The sequence below is a fragment of the Lissotriton helveticus genome, chromosome 5_1 (genome assembly GCF_964261635.1).
Source record: "Lissotriton helveticus chromosome 5_1, aLisHel1.1, whole genome shotgun sequence".
Classification (NCBI taxonomy): Eukaryota; Metazoa; Chordata; class Amphibia; order Caudata; family Salamandridae; genus Lissotriton; species Lissotriton helveticus.
In genome coordinates this window covers 105,389,534-105,402,241 of record NC_136065.1, presented here as the reverse complement: position 1 = coordinate 105,402,241, position 12,708 = coordinate 105,389,534, and positions in this window count along the sequence as shown.

Below are 12,708 nucleotides of genomic sequence, written 5' to 3'. Positions count from 1 at the left end.
ATTATTGAGGATCTACAAAACAAGCTCGGGAACCCCACTCGACAAAAAAAAAACTAAGATAAATGAGCAACTCAGCAGAAGAAATAGCTGCCCCCAGGACCTACGAGAACTTAAAAATCTTCTACGTAAGGCTCTCGTAACAAAGAAAAGAGGGGGCAGCCAAATAGAGGGGCCATCGATATCCGCACTGCGGACCTCCATAAGGAAGAAGCAATGGGAACTCAAAAAAGCCGACACGGAAAGTAAATGGCTTAAAGTTTTTACCCTTCTGAAACAAAAGAAATCTGCACGACTCTGGAAATACATCAACCAGCTGAGCAACCGAGGACCAACGAGAGAAAACGGGGTGGCAGAAAAATAGTGGACTCAATATGTGAAACAGCTATATGCAACAGTCTCCAGCAACGAAATCCCACCGTTGGTCAAGGCAGAGTCGACCGAGGAAGCCCCACAGACTAGTACATACCCAGAAGTCGTGACTTCGAGCCCAGCTAATATCCCAAGGGGTAACAGCTCCCCGGCCGACGCTGACGATACCTTATCAACCTGGACCAACACCCGACAGGTCATTAAAACCATCAAGCGCATGAGGAATGACAGCGCTCCGGGGCCCAATGGGATTCCAGCGCCGGCTTTCAAACAGGCACCTGAGTTCTGGGCTGCACTCTTAACTCCGCTCTTCAATCACACCTACTTGACCGCCGCAACCCCGGACTCTTGGAGGGGCTCTATACTATTTCCAATCTTCAAAAAAGGTGACCGTCTACAGCCGTCATACTACAGGCTCATTGCCCTGCTCGATCTGGTGGCCAAGGCCTACGCACGCCTGCTACTCAACGACCTAGAAAAATGGGCAGAAGAGGAAAATATAATACCCACGTACCAGACTGGCTTTAGGTCTAAGGCATCTACTATGTACTAACGTCCTGGCGCTATCATATCTCTCCGACCAAATTAGGAAAGTGGGGGATACCACCGAAACTTCTTAAGGCAATCATGTCACTATATGAGGCCACCTGGGTGCGGGTCAAAACAAGCGCTCGGACAGTTTCCTCCAAAATAGCTACAGTAAATGGGCTGAAACAAGGGTGTGTCCTGGCAGAGGCCCTAAAAGCTGCCAGCCTAGTAGCCCCCAGACTAGGAAGAGTGAGGCTACCGGTGACACGGCTATAATGGATCACACGATGATTGGCCTACAAAGAGCATTAACGGCCCTAAACAGTTTTAACATCGCCAATAGTTTAACAGTCGACCAAGGGAAAACAAAGGTCATTATCTTCGGGTCCTACCATCGGAAACGGCATGCACAGTGGCAGCTGGGAAATGCTCAAATGCACTCGGTGGCCTCATATAACTACCTAGGAGACTGGTTCTCGGAACGGGCCAAAACAAATGTACACCTAAATCAGCAGACCTAGAAAGCCAATAGCATAACACATCTGTTAAGACAACTAAGTCAGAACCTGATCAGTCCATCTGCTAGCCCACTTCTGCTAGCCCTAAAAGCAAAACTCCTTCCATCAATCTCTTATGGTCACCTTGCCTTCCCCGGGAAGCTGGACGCCTTTCTCAACTCTACCCAAGCTAAGGCCTACAAGTCGGTGCTACACATACCCAGACCGGCAAGAAGAACCAGGCTGAGACTGGAACTTGGTCTAGCAAGGCCAGACGTGATCGGCCATGGGGAGCTGATCAAGCTGTATCTAAGGATATTAAAGGCCCCAGCTAATTCTCTAAAACATCACCTGAGAACCATCTTTGAAGACCCAGCTTCGACATGGCACACCAGGCTGGGCAAAGCAATCAAAGTTTTGATGATAGCGGAAGAAAACCTCTCTCGGCAGGACATCCCACTGACTGTCTGGAAGAGAGCCATCAACAAACAAGTGCACAAAATCTCTTTCGAACTCGATTACAAAACCCTATGCCGCAGCCCCCAATTGGAACCGCTAAACAATTCATACACTGAGGGAAAAGCACAACCTTATTTAAGCGAGGCCGTCACAACACAGGTCTGCAATAGCAGACTTCAATCCCGCGTGGGCTTATAGAGGGGACTCCAAAACCTGCAGGCTGTGTACCTACACAAGGGAATACTGGCTGCATCTTCTCTGCTGCTGTCCTCATTTCAACAATGAACGCCGGCGATTGTTGCGTCCGATTTGCCTCAATCAGAACATAACAAGATGCTTGGAAGCATCGGCCTTGTGCCTGTCAACCACCAATACAATGGCTCTAGCAAGATCGGCGAAATTTGTTCATCAAATCAGGCTAGCCCTAAAAGCCAATAATGAGAGCATTCGAACACTTGGGAAGTCCACTGCAAAGGCCATGGATCAAAGCTGAAGTGATCTCATTAGGCAGTATCATCGACAGTGCCATTTGTACGTCCCCCAAAGAAAGCAACACCTGCGGCAAAAACTAACTCCAGGCATCCAAAGAAAAACAGAGATAGCAGCAAGATAGCCTTTGAGAGTGCCCAGGGCAGAGCCCTACTGGGCCAAAGAAAGTATGTACAAGAGGACCTCTGAAAGAGGGGCAGAAAGGGGATCCACAGCCTTTGTTGTGCGCCATGCCACAAACTTGTTCTATCTACAGGCATATACCAATTTTGTGGAGGGACGCCTGGCTACCAAGATGACATCACAGACTTCGGGCGGAAGGTCCAATGCTGTCAACTGTCACCGCTCAATCTCGATGCAAGATGGAGGCTGGACAGGTTTGGGTAAAGAACTGTCCCTTGCTGCTGTGACAGAAGATCCTCCAGAAGGGGAAGTCTGATCGGAGGATCGACGGCCATGCTCAGGAGCTCGGGGTGCCAGACTGTGTCCAGTCCGGAGCCACAAGAATAACTTGCGCTCGGTCGTGCTTGATCTTCTTGAGCACTCGGGGCAGAAGTGGTACAGGCAGAAAGGCGTACAGGAGGCCGCATTTCCACTTACGTCGAAAAGAGTAGCCGAGGAAGTGCCGCCTCGGAAACTCCGACGTGCAGTACTGCAGACATTGCGTGTTCTCTTCAGTGGCGAACAGATCTAACCAAGGCTCTCCCCACCACTGAAAGAGAACTTGCACCACCACTGAGTAAAGATGTCATTCATGATCGACCAAGCGCTGGTGGCTGAGGTCACACGCCCTGGCATTCAGAGAACCTGCCAGGTGTTAAACTACCAGGGTCATGCCCTGATGTTCCGGCCATGTCCATAGGGGAAGAGCGTCAACATAAGGTCCACAACCCCGACCGGCTTGTTTGTTGCAGTACCACATGGCGGTGGTGTTGTCTGTGAACACCTGCACAATTTTCCCTTTGAGAGAGGGAAGGAATGCTTTTAGTACCAGTCAGATCACATAGAGCTCCAGCAGGTTGATATGGAGCACGGACTCCGCCAGAGACAAGACGCCTCTGATCTCCGCCTCTCCCAGATGGCACCCCGTCCCAGGAGTGACGCATCTGTCACCACTGTTAGATCTGGTTGGGGAAGGGAGAGGGATCTGCCTCTGACCTACGCTTGGTTTGTTAACCACCACAGTGGGTGTTGTGCAGTTCCCTCCGAGATCTAGAAGTAGTCGGAAAGATTCCCCCGACACTGTGCACAAAGGAACTTCAGATCCCACTGCAGAGCCCGCCTATGCCACCTGGTATGATCCACCAGCAGGATGCAGGAGGCCATGAGGCCCAGCAGCCTCAGGGTCATTCTCACCGAAATCTAGGCTAGAGGCTGAAACATCAGTATCATAGCCCAAATATACCAGACTCGCTGCTTGGGAGGATAGGCCCAAACTGCACTGTGTCCAGAACTGCTCCGATGAAAGACAGCGTCTGAGAGTGAGTCAGGTGTGACTTCGGCACGTTGCTAGTGAACCCCAGCGAGTGCAGGAGGTCTGCCGTAGTCTGGAGGTGGGAGACGACAGCCAGGCGTGAGCCAGTCGTCGAGATGGGGGGAAAACTGGAACCTCTGATCTACACAGATGAGCTGCGACCACCGCCATCACTTTTGTGAACACCCGAGGGGCACTGGTAAGGCCAGAAGGGGAGCATGTTGATTTGAAAGTGCTTGTGGCCCACCGTGAACTGTGGATTGTATCTGTGGGCTGGCAGGACGGGAATATGGAAATAGGTGTCGTGCAAGTCCAGCGCCACCATCCAGTCTCCTGGGTCGAGGGCAGACAGGATCTGAGCCAACGTGAGCATTTTGAACTTCTCCTTAGTAAGGAAGCAGTTGAGGGCCCTTTGGTATAGAGTAGGATGTAGACCTTTGTCCTTCTTGGGCACCATGAAGTAGCAGGAATAGCAACCACGACCTGCTTGTGGTGCAGGAACCCTCTTCTATAGCTACCTTGGCCAAGAGAGATGAGACTTCCTGGTGGAGGGGCGCCAGATGATCCTCTGACATGCCATCGAAAGGCGGTGGCATGGAGGGATGGATATTCTCGAAGGGGAGGGAGTAGCCCCTTTGGACAATTTGCAAAACTCACCTGTCCAACGTGATTGATTTGCAGTCGGGAAGGTGATGGCGTATCCTGCCTCCCACTGCCTGTTGATGGGCCTGAAAAGTCAGATTAGAAAGGTTTGGAGGCTGTGGCAGGGAAGGGGAAAGGGTGACCTGACCCGCCTGCTGGCTCCCACATCCACAGCCACACAGAGGCTTGACAGCTTGCGTGAACCAGTTGCTAGGCTGTGCCAGACGTGGCTGTGCGCCCCTTCCGTAGCCACGAAAGGGACGAAAAGTAGTCTGAGTGGGCGAGAAGGCTCAGCGAGGCCCAAAGATCTGGCCGTAGCCCTAGAATCTTTAAAGCGCTCCAGTGCAGAGTCTGCTCTGTCACCAAAAAGACGACGGCCAACAAAAAGCATGTCCATCAAAGTTGACTGAACATCCCCCGAAAATCCAGATGTCCTCAATCAGGCATAGAGCCTAAGGGCTACCGACGTAGCAATCGTTCTTCCCAGTGAGTTGGTGGTATCGAGTCCACATCTTATCGTGAATTTGGTTGTGTCTCTCGCATCCGCCACTGCCTGGGAGAGAACAGCCCGGGCCTCCACTGCCTGGGAGAGAATGGCCCGGGCCTCCTCTGGGCACTGAGGCAGCACCTGCGGAACCGTATCCCAGATGGTATGGGAGTATCGTACCAAGAGGCATGCAGTATTCATGTACCACAGTCCCAAGTTAGAGGAAGAGAACATGCGCTTCCCAAGATGGTCCAGCTTCTTGGATTCCCTATCTGGAAAGGCAGAAGGGAATGCGCTCTCTCAAGAAGACGCTTGGAACACCAAGCCCCCGGGGGAAGGGTGTTGGGTGAGTAACACTGGGTCGCCAGGGCCGGGCGGTGGCGGCAGGCAATAGTCCTTTCCACAGGAGCCCCTAGGCTGGGCTTGGAGCAGGTGCCCAGGTCTTGTGAGGGCTTCATTAAAGGGCAATAGGGGTTCAGAAGTGGATGCCGCAGGCTGAAGCACCTCTATCAGGAGGTTAGTCCTTACTGCCACTGAAGGGAGCTCAAGGCCCAAGACCTCAGCCGCCCTTTGCACCACCACGGCATATCACGCTCCCTCCTCCGTAGCCACAGTAGGGGGAGAAGGAATGCTAAGGTCTGGGGAAGTGTCCAGACCACTGTTGTCACCCTAGTCCTCTCCCCAGTACGGTTCCTCAAGCTGGTCTGTTCAAGGGTCAATCTTCCCCTCCCAGTCCTCATCACCACCACTTGGGCGGTTAGGAATACCAGGGATGAACAGGGGAACAAAAGTACCCCTCGGAGTCGGTTCCGCATTCAGCCGACTTCGGTCCGGCTCCGGGCCCATCTCTGGGATGAGGATGGGGACAGCGCCTGGGAAGGTAGAGTGAGATCGAGCAGTGGCGATCCAGATCTGGATCCGCTGGGGCCCTCTGGCGCCAGCAACGAAGGCCTAGGACCCCAGACCCGCCAGCTGGGCCCAAAGGCACGCCGGCTGAGACGAGGTGTAAGGCCCCGTAAAATTGGCGGAGTGAGGCAGGGGACGCTCTAGCTCCCAGAAAAGGGGAGAAGACGTGGAGTCCATCTTTGGCGTTGTGGTTGCTGGTATGAGGTTGTGGAAGTTACTTGAACACCACCCTCGCGCGCTGTCAGTTCTGTACACGACTTTCCGCGCCAGGAACGCAGAACCATGCAACACAGTGACCACTGGTGCACAAAACTAGACCCTGAAACGATGTCCTTTACCCTAGTAATCAGTTCGCAGAACAGGAAGGATGGGTGGGGCGTTAAGGAATCTATAACTAACCTATGTTTCTTACAGATATATTGTTACCGAAGGTAAGTAACTCGTTCATCTGAAAGAAACAGCTAGTTATAGACTCCTTACCTTAGAATATATACCCCAGTAGCACCAACCCTGGAGGTGGGTCTGCGAACCAAGTTCACACCAGAAAATCCTGCAGAACAGAACGGCCAAAGAAGCCGTCTCTCCAGGCTTGGCTGTCCAAGCAGTAGTGCTTGGTGAACGTGTGCAGTGATGCCCACGTAGCTCCCTGACAGATGTCATGTAGGGGAACTCCCTGTCCCAAAGTAGTAGTAGCTGCCGTCGCCCTGGTGGAACGAGCACGCCAAAGAATAGCAGGTCTTGATGCACATAACGATCCACCTGGAGATGGTCAATTTGTGCATGGCCCGCGTAACCAACAAAGAGCTGGTCATTCACCCGGAATTGCTTGGTGCGATGCAAATAAAAGGAGTGTGCACGTTTTGGGTCCTGACGGTGGAGCCTCTCTTCCTCTTTTGAAGGATGCAGAGGCGGAAAGAAGGTGGGCGAAGTGATAGCTTGGCCAATATAAAAAGAAGTGACCACCTTTGGAAGAAAGGAAAGTCGAGTTCTGAGGATGACCGTGTCCGGATGAACAACCAGAAAAGGAGGCTTGGAAGGCAGAGCTTGTAGCTCACTTAACCTGCGCGCAGAGGTGATGGCCACCAGAAAAACTGTTTTCAGAGTGAGGCGTCTGAGAGGACAGTTATGCATTGGCTTAAAGGGAGCGCACATCAGAAAAGTAAGAACCAAGTTCAAGCCCCACTGAGGCTTTACGAAGGGAACAGGAGGAAAAAGATGAGTAATGTCTTTGAGAAATTTATTTACAACAGGGGATTTGAAAAGAGAAGGCTGATCAGGATGCCTGAGGAAGGCTGACATGGCCGAGAGGTAGCCCTTAAGAGTGCTCAGAGCAGAGCCCTGCTGGGCAAGAGAAAGAAGGAAGAGAAGAACCTCAGAGGGAGGGGCAGCAAGAGGATCCACAGCCTTTGCTGTGCACCATGCCACAAATCTGTTCCACCTGCAGGCGTATACCGACTTTGTGGAGGGACGCCTGGCTGCCAGAATGACGTTACAGACTTCAGGAGGCAAGTCAAATGGCCTCAACTGTCGCCGCTCAATCTCCAAGCATGGAGGTGGAGACTGGACAGGTTCAGGTGGAGGACCGTCCCCTGTTGCTGCGACAGAAGGTCCTCCTGAAGAGGCAGACGAACCGGGAGATCGACTGACATACTGAGTAGCTCTGGATACCAGTACCTTGGTGCCCAGTCCGGAGCCACAAGGATGACTTGGGCCTGGTCGCGCTTGATCTTCTTCAGCACTCTGGTCAGAAGTGGTATAGGCGGAAAGGCGTACAACAGACCGCAACTCCACTCGCGACGAAAAGCGTCTCCGAGCGAGTGCCGCCTTGGAAATTCCAACGCGCAGAACTGATGACATTGCGCGTTCTCTTCGGTGGCGAAAAGATCTAACCAAGGCTCTCCCCATTGCTGAAAGAGGCCTTGCGCCACGTCCGAGTTCAGACGCCATTCGTGATCCATCATGCACAGACAGCTGAGCTCGTCCGCCCTGGCATTCAGAGATCCCGCCAGGTGTTAAGCCACCAAGATCACGCCCTGGCGTTCCAGCCACTGCCAGAGGCAGAGAGCCTCCTGGCAAAGGGTCCACGACCCCACCCCGCCCTGTTTGTTGCAGTACCACATGGCGGTGGTGTTGTCCGTGAACACCTGCACTACACTCCCTCGGACAGAGGGGAGGAATGCCTTCAGTGCTAGATGAATCGCCCATAACTCCAACAGGTTGATGTGGAGCCGGGCCTCCGCCGGAGACCAGAGGTCTCTGATCTCCGCCTCTCACATGTGGCATCCCCAGCCCTGGAGGGACGCGTCCGTCACAACTACGTGCTCCAGATGGGGAAGGGAGAGGGCTCTGCCACTGACCCAATTGCGGTCCGTAAGCCACCACTGCAGCTGTCTCGCAGTGCCCTCCGAGATTAGGACGTGGTCGGACAGGTTGCCCTGATGCTGGGCCCACTGAAACTTCAGGTCCCACTACAGAGCCCGCATCCGCCACCTGGCGTGATGCACCAGCAGGATGCAGGAGGCCATCTGCCCCAGAAGCCGCAGCGTCAACCTGACCGAGACTCGGGATAACGACTGAAAGATGAGAATCAGAGCCTGAATATCCCGGACCCGCTGTTCGGGTGGATAAACCCGAAACCGCGCCGAGTCGAGACCGCTCCAATGAAGAGGAGCTTCTGAGAGGGGCACAGGTGTGACTTTGGCCCATTGATGGAGAACCCCAGCTGGTGCAGGAGATCGGCCGTAGTCTGGAGGTGGCTGACGACTGTCTGGGGCGAGCCTGACTTCAACAACCAGTCGTCGAGGTAGGGGAAGACTGAAACCCCTACCCTGCGCAGATGAGCTGCGACCCCCGCCATCACCTTTGTGAACACCCGTGGGGCGCTGGTAAGGCCGAAGGGGCGCACGGTATACTGAAAGTGCTCGTGGCCAACCGTGAACCGCAGGTAGCGCAGGTGGGCCGGCAGGACGGGGATGTGGAAATAAGCGTCCTGCAAGTCCAACGCTACCATCCAGTCTCCTGGGTCCAGGGCAGCGAAGACCTGAGCCAGAGTCAGCATTTTGAACTTCTCCTTCCGGAGGAAGCCGTTGACGTTCCGTAGGTCCAAGATAGGGCGTAGGCCCCCTATGCCCTTCTTGGGTACCAGAAAGTAGTGGGAGTAGCAACCACACCCTACTTCGGCCCAGTAACGCGCTCGATGGCCCCCTTGGCCAAGAGGGCCGTAACTTCCTCCTGCAGAAGTCGCAAATGATTCCCCGATACACAGTGGTTCTGCGGTGGCATGGCTGGAGGAGTCGCCTCGAAGGGGAGGGAGTAGCCCCTTCGGACGATCTGCAGCACCCACCTGTCCGATGTGACTGTGCGCCAGTGGAGGTGGTGATGCCAAACCCTGCCCCCCACTGGCGTCACATGGGCCTGAATGCAAGTACTAGGAGGGTTTTGAGGCGGATGCTGCGGGGGAAGGTGTGGACTGACCTCGCCGTTGTCCCCGACCGCCACCACGGCGGTTTCCACGGCCGCCACCGCGTTGGGTATTACCCTGCGGAGCGTGGCTGGCAGCACGTGTGGGTACACCCCTTCCGTGGCCACGAAAGGAATGAAAGGCAGCCGATTGCTGGCGCGGGCCGAGAGGCCCAAGGACTTGGCCGTAGCCCTGGAGTCCTTAAAGCGCTCAAGCGCATGGTCTGCCTTGTCACCAAAAAGGCGACGGCCATCAAACGGCATGTCCATCAGTGTGTTTTGGACATCGGCCAAAAAGTTGGCGGACCTCAACCAGGCGTGACGTCTAACCGCCACTGTCGTTGCCATCGCTCTACCTAGTGAGTCGGTGGTATCCAGCCCACACCGGATAGAATATCTGGCTGCATCCCGGCCCTCCCCAAGGGCTAGGCCGAGTTTGGCCCGTACCTCCAACGGACACTCTGGCAGCACTTCCGCAACCGTATCCCACAGAGAGTGGGTGTAGCGGCCCAAGAGGCATGCGGTGTTGGAAGACCGCAGTCCCAGACTAAGGGAGGAGAAGATAATTTTGCCGTACTGCTCATACCTCTTGGATTCCCTGTCCGGCGGAGCCGACGGGAATGCGTTCTGGGAATTGGAGGCCTGGATGACCAGGCTCTCGGGGGTGGGGTGGGTGGACAGGAAACATGGGTCGCCTGAGCCGGGCGGTGGCGTCTGCCCACGTTCCTATCTACAGGCGAACCTGTAGTGGGCTTGGACCAAGTGCACAAAAGAACGTCGGTCAAGGACTCGTTAAACGGCAGCAGAGGCTCAGCTGAGCATGACTGCGGCTTAAGGACCTCAGTGAGGAGGTTAGTCCTCACGGCCGCGACGGGGAGCTCAAGGCCCAAGGCCTTGGCTGCCCTGATCAACACCACACTGTAGGTTGCCCCCTCCTCCGTAGCCACGGTAGGAGGTGAGACAAAACCAGTGTCGGGCGAAGTGTCCAGACCACTGGCATCCCCAAGTTCACCTGTCCAGTCCTCCTGGGACTGACATTCACGTGTCAGAGGGTCCTCAGACCCCTCCCAATACTCCTCATCACCCATCTCCTGATAGTCAGGGTCAGAAAATGATGGGGCCGGTTCATGGAAAGTAAACTCTCCGAACGGCGTCTGAATCGGCGCCGCTTCGGCGTCAGAACCGGATCGAGGGAGGCATCGGGGACGGCGCCGCTCGAGGGCGGCGTCGGGGGCGACACCTGGGGGGTCGGCGCCGGGGAGGTCGGAGGAGAGAGGGACCTCATGGCCATGAGGAACCGCTCGATCTCCTCCGGCGTCGCGTTAGGCCCAGGGACCGAAGGGTATGAAGCCGGACGCGGCGCCTGCGACTCCGACAGAGCTGCGTGGGCGGTGCCACCCAAACCCCCGGCCGCGTCGCGCGAGCGTCGGGGGGAGTCGGAAGAGCGTGGACGTCTCTTCCACTTCTTGTGCTTACCTGACGACTTCGACCCTGAGGAGTGATGTCGACTCCCGGAGCTCCGATGGCTCCTCTCCCGCAACCGGTCCCTCGACCTCCGTCCGGATCGGGACCTCTCCTGGCGCGGGGCCGACTGCCGGAGTTCGAGTTGCTTACAGGACCGCTCCCGTCTTGCTTTCGAAGTGAGGGCCCGGCAGTCGGAACAGGCCTTGTCGTCGTGGTCGACGCCGAGACAGTGAAGACACCGACGGTGAGGGTCCGTTACCGACATCAGTAGGTCGCAATCCTCACAGGGCTTGAAACCAGGCATCCCTACCGGCACCGAATCGGAGTCGAAGACTCGAAAAATGAGATCAAAAGATCAAAGAAGATTTAGTCAAAAAGTGACTAAGGTACCACTTTTTCCGGATCTGCGCTGCTGGCGCGGAAAAAAGAAGAACTGACGTCAGCACGCGGAGGCGGCGTCTAAGTACTCCGACAACGTCATCACGGCGCCCACGACCCCGACGACGGACGCGGAGCCGCAGACGACGCCTACCGACGCGCAAGGGTACTGCTACGCAAAAAAATCCAGATCCAGTCTGACGCCTGGGGATATTCTAAGGTAAGGAATCTAATACTAACGTGTCTCTTTCAGATATAGACAACGAAGCCCTGCAAAAAATCCTTCATCAGGAAGTGAGGTCCTGCATGTTTGAGACCTTAAGTCAGATCATGTCCTCTAAAAGGGCACTCCCTGATGAGGACGAAATCTCAGAAATTCCAAACCCCTACTCTGACAAGATCAATGAATTAAGGGGTAAAAAACTTAAGAAAAGTAAAAACATTGATAAGAGCAATATAGGAGGTCCAAGCACCTCATCAATTTAGGGAGGTCTTAGCACCTCAACTTCTAGTGGAGGTCCTCGCACCTCGAACTCCCAAGGTGTCCCTAGCGGCATGACTTATCTGGGTGTCCTTAGCGGCACAAAACATCTGGGTGTCCTTAGCGGCACAAAACATCTGGGTGTCCTTAGCGGCATGAAACATCTGGGTGTCCCTAGCGGCACAAAATATCATAAATTCCTGTTGGAGAAGGACAAGATGATCCCCAGATATGCGATGGTACTGGGGTGGCATGGCTGGAGGGATAGTCTTGAAGGGGAGGGAGTAGCCCCTTCGGACTATCTGCAAAACCCACCTGTCCTACACAATTGTGCGCCAATGGGGGAGGTGATGGCGAATCCTGCCACCCACTGGCGTTTGATGGGCCTGAAGGTCGGACTGGGAAGGTTTGGAGGCTGCTGCAGAGAAGGTGGTGGTGAACTGGCCCGCCCACTGGCCCCCAGAACCACGTCAGTGGTTCCCACGTCCCCAGCTTGCACTGGCCTGCGGCTCTGAAAAGAACGTGTAAGGGCACCCCTTCCGTGGCCACGAAAGGGACAAAAGGGAGACCGTGCAGGGTGCGTGGTGGAGAGACCCAAGGACATGGCCGTAGCCCAAGTCCTTGAAGCGCTCTGGCGCACTTTCTGCCTTGTTGAGAACAGGTGACTGCCATCAAAAGGCATGTCCATCAAGGTGTTCTGGACATCCCCAGAAAAGCCAGTCGTTCTCCACCAGGTGTGACGGCGAAGCCCCACCGACGTTAAAATAGTCCTACCCAGTGAGTCGGCAGTGTTCAGTCTACAGCAGATGGCGAACTTTGCTGCATCTCTCCCCTCGGCAACAGCACGGGAGAGCACGGCCCGGGCCTCCTCTGGACACTGAGGCAGCACTTGCGCTACCGTATTCTACATGGAATGGGAATAACGGCCCAAGGGGCATGCGGTATTCACAGACCGCAGCCGTAAGCTGGAGGAAGAAAACAACTTCTTCCCAAACTGATCCAGCTTCTTGGATTCCCTGTCTGGTGGTGCGGTAGGGAATGCGCATCGGGACGCTGAGGCTCGGACTACCAAGCT